This window comes from Eschscholzia californica, unplaced genomic scaffold (assembly GCF_041429995.1).
Source record: "Eschscholzia californica isolate CP2 unplaced genomic scaffold, dmEscCali1.0.p SCAF_3, whole genome shotgun sequence".
NCBI classification, from domain to species: domain Eukaryota; kingdom Viridiplantae; phylum Streptophyta; class Magnoliopsida; order Ranunculales; family Papaveraceae; genus Eschscholzia; species Eschscholzia californica.
Genome location: NW_028238420.1, coordinates 26,455,341 through 26,463,559, shown reverse-complemented (window position 1 = coordinate 26,463,559; position 8,219 = coordinate 26,455,341).

Sequence of the window (8,219 nt, the reverse complement as noted above, 5' to 3'; positions counted from 1 at the left end):
AGAAGAAGACCCTGTTTAATCAGAATTTCTCACTGGAAAAATATTTTCCTTAGGGGCGCGTTTGACTGCAGCAGGGAAAATCAGCATGAAGAATTTAGTTCTTTCTTTTTCCCTCTTATTGTTCATACTTATTAGTTTTATCTCTTCCATCATGATTAGCTAAATCTCTCATCTAGGATTTTATGAAGAAACTCATACTTGAACGGGAAATTGGGTCAAATGACCCTTGACCAAGAAGACTTTGGTAAAATGACCTTAATTTTGTGGAGACTGTCAAAATAACCTCATTTTTTCCTTTTCTCCCACAATTACCCTTTTATAAAAATGAGTCTAGAAAATCTAGACCTCGAATTTTTCAATTCCAGAACTGAGAGTTGCTCCTCCCTTTCAACTTAGGTTTCACTTTTCCTTTGTTCTTCAAAATTTTCACCGAAAATAGAAAGATTTACTCTCCATCTCTTTCAATCTTCCATCTTCGCACTTGCCCAAGGTTTTCTAACTTTCAATCTATTACAGCAGTACACATCCGCTAGTTTTTCTTCACCGATTGACCTAAGAAATTACTAGGATTTATCAACACACACTATAGAATTAGGTTGAGTAGATCCAACAATCAATTGGAGCAATACTCATCTCAACAATAAAAGAGGTTGCTGAAATTCCATAATGGCAGGTAACTTGATAAAACAAGGTTGTGTGACTAGTGTTATTCCCATAAGCTTAATACATCTTTACCTAAGTATTGATTTCTTACATGTGCAAGTTTTTATATTCATGGTGCAATGTATCTTTTATGTATGTCCTGTTTGCTAATATTTTACAATGGCCCCTAAATGTTTGTTAATATTCCTCAATGATAAAATCAACCATATTACCATTAAGTTATCACTATGATTACTTCGATTTAGAGGCATACACGGGTGCATATTACTTGAACAACTATAAATTACCCATTTTAGTAATCACATAACTAGTTTAACTTCCTATTAAGTGTAATAACAATACCTAATCAAAATTGTTGGTAATATAGGAATATTAATTATGATAGTCGTGTTCATTAAGCTTTAATGATTTCCATTGATGTTATGTTTTTGTCTGTGTTGTTGTGGTTGGTAGTAGTTTTAATATGCGTGAATAATGATTTTATGCCGACTAGGAAGATTATATGGTTAATTTGAGTTGCTTCGAGATTAAAGAAGAACAAGGTATCCGAGAAAATGATGAGTTAGGTTGTAAACCACATAAAGAAAAATTCCTACTTGAACACATACATTGCATGGTGTTTTTGTAGATATCTGACATAAGTATTAGGGTTAATTCCGTTTTGGCCCCCGATTTGTGACCAACTGGCCGTTTTGGCCCCCAATTGTGTCCGGCAGTTCGTTTTGGCCCCAATTTCCTGTTTGGCCCCAACATATTTTTGTAAGCTTCTCCATTCTACCCTTGTGGCAATTTTGTAAATTAAATGTATTTTCTTTCTCTTTGTCCACCTCACTAAGCAATTGCCACGTCATATTCGTCCACATAAGGTCGCCGGAAAATGTCGCCGGCAAAATCATTTCCGGCGACCACCATTTTTTTTTTAACTTCTTCTTCTCCAACCATCTCCTTCCTTCTTCTTCTCTCTCTCTCCTTCCTCTTCTCTCTCTCTCCTTCTTCTTCTCTCTCTTCCCCTCTTCCCCTCTTCTCTCTCTGTTAGGTTTCCGGCGAAGGGAAACCCTTCGCCGGAAACCGTCTGGATCTCGGGAAAACCCCAGATCCAGACGCCTCTTCGTCTACAGTATAGAAAATCCGAGCAATCACAACAGCATCAACGATTTGATTTCTCTGTTGATTCATACCTCCAGAAACCACAACCATCAGAAACTTCGTCCGATCCTTTACTATTTCACTGCTTGATTGACGATATTCATCACTGAAATCCAAAAGAGGTCGATAACCTAAACCATTAGGTTGTTTCCAGAACTCTTCAGCATCATCATCATCGTTCTCATTCTCATTTACTAACAATTTAGTCGAAGAAGCTAGGAATGAATCTTTAGTAGTAACAGAGGTTGAAGATTGAGTAATCAAACAGGGATAGGGTGAAAATGGAACTAAAACATCAAGACTGAACCACATTTTCAACATTCCGATTAAAGTAAAGAAGAGGAGTAAGAAGATCCAGAATATAGGGCTTTTAGTAGAGGAGAAGAGTTTGTTTGAATTTTTTGATGATTTTTTAGGAGATAGAAGAAGAGCTTGTAGTGAAGAAGATGAAACTGAGCTTATAATCTCAGATGGAACTGAAATGTAACAGAGCTTGTTATTGTTGTTGTTGGTAGCATAATTTTTAGGTCTCGCCATTAAACCCTTTGAAGCTTTTTCTTCTTCTGTACTCTTTGACAACTTTTATAGTGAGAGGGGGGTAGGGGGATCTGGGAAAATCCAGACGAAGAGGCGTCTGGATTTGGGGTTTTCCCCAGATCCAGACGGTTTCCGGCGAAGGGAAACCCTTCGCCGGAAACCTAACAGAGAGAGAAGAGGGGAAGAGAGAGAAGAAGAAGGAGAGAGAGAGAGAAGAGGAAGGAGAGAGAGAGAAGAAGAAGGAAGGAGATGGTTGGAGAAGAAGAAGTTAAAAAAAAAAATGGTGGTCGCCGGAAATGATGTCGCCGGCGACATTTGCCGGCGACATTTTCCGGCGACCTTATGTGGACGAATATGACGTGGCAATTGCTTAGTGAGGTGGACAAAGAGAAATAAAATATATTTAATTTACAAAATTGCCATAAGGGTAGAATGGAGAAGCTTACAAAAATATGTTGGGGCCAAACAGGAAATTGGGGCCAAAACGAACTGCCGGACACAATTGGGGGCCAAAACGGCCAGTTGGTCACAAATCGGGGGCCAAAACGGAATTAACCCTAAGTATTATGAACTTAAAATTGCAGGTTGAGCACTCAAAGAAATGTGTTGGATCGGCTCTTTCGGATTGAAGTTATTATTATTTGATATTATGATACGAATCCTTAATAGATCTTCAATTGTATTATATTTATTTTTTCGGATTGTTCTTTGAAATTGACTTACTAAAAGTTTATGGTAGTTTATGTTGAATTCAGGGATGGTTATTAAAAGTGTACAAGTGGTAGGATTTAGTAATATCAATTTCTATAATGAAAATCTTGTTACTTTTCTTGTTCATAAGAAAAAAACTGACTCGTAGTGTGAGTCTAGACTTCTGCGGCGTGAGTCTAGACTGCTGCAGCGTGAGTCTAGACTGCTGCAGCGTGAGTCTAGACTGTTGCAACGTGAGCCTAGACTGCTGCAGTGTGTTATGTATATTTCATTTTATTTAAGTTCTAATTGTTTAGTTTGTATTGATGTTGTTTTATGTACATTCTAGTAGTAATTTGTACTAACAGGAGAATTACCGTTAGTGCTCAGTAAAAAAATGTAAATCAGTATTTGAAACTCTATCGTTGTTACTTCCTAATGATATTGTCCCCGTGGGTTCTCCTAGTCCGCCTCCCTTATCCTAAAATGAAATCCTATTATTTAAATTTGAGAAAAAAATTGAGCTTTCAAAAACATATTGTTAGATCTAGAAGGAAATATACATAATGGACTTTTGTAAGTACCGTACTTAAATTATTTCATCTAAATTTCCACCTCATATGTTTTTATTTCTTATGCAAGATAAAGGTCCCATGAGAATATATAATCTCATTCACCGATTGAAGTCAGATTCACCCATCCGAGACATAATCGCTACAACATCACCATCGATATTGAGTACGTCTGTGGGTTGATGAGTTAGGTCAGGCCTTGGGTGCATAACAAGATATTTGTACCAGAGATTAAACTATTCCAGTTAATGATGTATGCGAAGAACAAACAATGATTATTATCATTAGTTCCACAGTTGGTGTAACCTACTTTGGTGTTCCACACTTGATACTAATGTAATACTTTGAAAACAATAAAAAAATAATTAGTTGATTTATTTGACTATATTACAGTATAGGAACCACATTACAACAATTTAAGTGAAACTCGATCACATATAGATACATCACGACATAGTTCAGACATAGTCTAGACATGTCAAGACAGAGTCTGGACAGACCTGCTAGCATTGTAACTTTCTCTAAATAATTCGATATAAACAATTACTTATAAAATAATAACCTCATATGTATTCAGATTATTTAAAAACAAAATAAAATTGTAAGTGTGCTTACAACAAAAGATCTATGAAAAATTGACACAACATTAAAAAATTTAAACATTATTGTGTGTCGTCGTTGTAACAGAATAGGCACAAGATAGATGTCGACTCCTTCCAAAAGAAATTGTTCGAGGATACAAATAAACAATCATTTATTGCTCATTAAAATATCCTCTGACCACATTTTAACAGAATGAAGTTCTTCTAAATGAACAACCGCCGCAATTTCAACTGAGTCTAGACTAATCGAAAGAGTCCTCGACATAGTCCGAGTCTAGACTAATCGAAAGAGTCCTCGACATAGTCTGAGTCTAGACTCCTGCAGTCTTGAGTCTAGTCTCCTGCAGTCTTGAGTCTAGACTCTTACAGTTTGACTCTAGACTCTTGCATTCTGAGTCTAGATACTGCAATTGAGTCTAGACTGTTGCAATGTTTTCATACAATGTTGTACAAGTTTGTTACATCCTCGGAAGAATATCAATTGACGTCTTGAAATATCCACACACATACAACGAATTCACAACAGAATTAAAAAATGCAACAAATAAAATGTCCTACTATATTCGAATATCTTTTATTGGAGATGCGTTAAGGGGCTTCACAAATTATTTTTCTTCATCGAAACAATGATAGTTGTAATCTCTAAATCTTTTTTCTCAGCTATTTGGGACAAATTTTCAAACATATGCTCGAGTTGAGCAATTTCATCCTCCTTCACTGCCCCGTTAAATGATCTATTTTCATTAGTCTCAATTGTTCCCGATGTCTCGTTCTCATCCCACTTAAAATATTTGCAACGTATCGAGCAATTGAAAAAATATTTGTCATGATTTTCATTATTTTTCACCTTTAATCATTGGACTACACCTTCTCCATATTGCAGACACATTCAACCTATTTATGATCCGGATCTCGACAACTAGCGCAAATACCGTTGTTAAATCCTCCCACTTTGTCTACCTTTTACTACAATCTGTAAATAATGAATAAGTAGAAGAAGATTATAAAGAAGTAGAATAAGAAGATTGATGGACTGGTAATAATCAGATCATTTTAATGGACGTTATCTAGAGATGTTACCAAAAATATAGTTTATAAAAAATCAGACTAGGAAGTTTCCAAGTTGGCATGTGGGTCGCAAATTAGGTTTTCAGACTCTGTCTAGACTAATTCAGACCAGTCGCGACTGTAACATATACAAGATTACTTTCAATATTTTCATCATTTTGATTCTTCACATATAAATTGACAAACAAGCACTACATAAGATAAATAACCGTAATAATGAAGATGAAGTAAGAACAAAATTCAACAAACATGAAAAATACTTCAGTTCATTGAGGACTATTAACAAACACATGGTGAACATTGTTAAACAAAGTAACCAATACAAAAGATTAAGGTAAAACCGTAGCCAAAATTGAAAAATTAACAACACATAAGATGAACTTGACATACAAAAATGGACAAACAACCAAAACATAAGATAAAATAATGTAATCATTAAGTTCAAACAAGTTAAAACCTTAGCAAGATGAACAATACCTAAATCAATCAAAAACCCTATACAAAACCAAACAAGCTACACATAATATGAAACAAAGTAACAATGAAGTTGAAATTTCCAAAACCCTAGCCAAGATGAACTTACCTCAACAATTATAGAAACCCTAACTGAGCAAAAGTTTTCCCCAAATTTTCGGTGAAGAACAAGAAGAGATTTGAAAAAGAAACCCTAGAAAAGTGGAAAGATTCAAGATGCTTCAAGATTTACACTCAATTACAACGATTTCATCCAAAAAATTCGAACAAGAAATGGTGGAATGGATTAAAGATGACAAATTTGGAACAAAGATTATAGAGAGAGAATCCCCTATTCTCAGTTCTGGCTTGTGGGTTTTAGCAAATTCGGAGTCTAGACTTTGTGGACTCTAATATATATAGGAGGGCAATTTTGGCCTAAAATGCAAAGATTAGGTCATTTGAGAGGTTTTTGAGAAACTTGGGTCATTCCAACAAAAACCCTTTAGTTAAAGGTCATTCCACCCAATTTAAATTGTTTTAATTTGTCAAATCGATTATCTTTTCATTATCAATGCTTTTAGATTTGATGCATCGTGCTTAGGTTAAATCCTTTGACGGTGCATACTTGTTAATTGATAGATAGTAGTTTAGAAATGTAATAGTCAAACCCTTTCTAAAAGTTGGAAGTAACTCGATTTTTTGATGAAATTGATGTTTTGGTGATAAAAATAATAAAATATTAAAACGAATAAAAACGGTTAACGAATCAATGGGGGAGAAGTCTAAGATTTTAGAATCCAGACCATAAAATCACTGTTAGAATCAATAATTATCTAATCAATTCTCTTTTCCTATAACTTAGAATTTCGGATAATGAACTAACCTAATTCCGGAAGATGTTTTCGTTAAAACCGATAAATCATAACAATGTAATTGTGTTTATTTTGAAAAACAAACCTCTAAACTATTATCTATCAAGTGATAAGTATACACCATCAAAGGATTTAACCTAAGCATGATGTATCAAACCTAAAAGCATAGATAACGAATAAATTTTTTTTTTTAACAAACTAAAACAAATTAAACTATGAAACATAATCAAGAGTAATCAATAAAAAATATATCTCTAAAAGATCAAAAATGAGTTTCATCGTAAAATCTTAGATGGAGAGTCTTAGCTAATCATTATCAAAGAGATTAACAACAATAAGTATGAAGTATAAGAGAGGATGGAAGAATAACTAAACTTTTTCTCACTGGAAATTGTTTCTTCTGCTGATTTTCCCGTCTGCAACCAAACGCGTCTTAAGGAAATCGATTTTCTCGTCTTCTCGGAAACAACTTCCTTGTGGGAAAATAACTTTCTCACGGATTTTCTCGTCTTCCCTACTGTTTCCTCTCTCTAACTTTCTGTAATTTCTCTCCCTCTCTGTTTTGTTCCAATTTCGAAACCACTAACACCATCAAATAACAGGAGAAGATTTTATTAGATAAAGATTTTCAAAATGATCCTCTCTCTCTCTCTCTATCTTTTTCTCTACAAATCACTCTCTGTTTCCATCTCCATTTCACTCACTCTCTGTTTCTCTCTCTCTCCCTCTCTCACAAAAAAAAGACAATACAGAGGAAGAAGAAGATGATAAATGGCCTAGTTTTCTGTTCCCCAATGGAAGATGATGATGATGAAGTCGTGAGCCCCTGTTTCTCCTCTCTCTCTATAAGATATGTAATGAAGCTCAAGAGAAAAGAAGGAGAAGAAGAAGAACTCTGATCCAACTCGCCAACTGTTATCATTTCTGATGATGATTCCTCCTTGTTTTATAAGAAAAGAAAACTCAATCAGATTTCTCCAATTTCCTTCTCTCTGTCAAAATATATCTTCATAATCTTCCATCCAAAACTAACTTCTTCATATATCTCTTTGACCTTCAAATCAATCTTCTTTCCAATCTTACTAAATCTGATCCTAAAATATCAAGATTGCTTCTATCTTTATTCACTTCTCTGTCTCGGTTTCTCTCTCTAAATATCCTTGTTCAATCGAATCCTTCTTTAAAAAAGGAAAAAAATGAAAAGCCGAGAGCTCTTTCTCTCTAGAACATATATTCAGTCCCATGATTGCCTTTCGAATCCAATCTTCACATTTCCTTCATTAGAGAAGAGAAAGAAAATGTCTCTCATCCCCTCTCTCTCTAAATATATCTAACAGTATCTCCATATTCTTTGTTAAGAAATTCCAAATCTCTAAATATCTTAATCATCTCTTTCCATCACTGTTTCTGTAGTATTTCAGATTTAGGATAGAGAGAAGAAAGAAATAAATCATCTCTTTCTCTCTCTAATATCTCTGAAAATCTTCAAGAATCCGAACCGAAATCCTTTACCCAAATCTTCTCTGTATATCTCACGTTCCATTTTCAGTCGATCAATCTTTAATTCCGGGTGATCAAGGGCGGATCTAGGAATTTATATTAACCCGGACTAG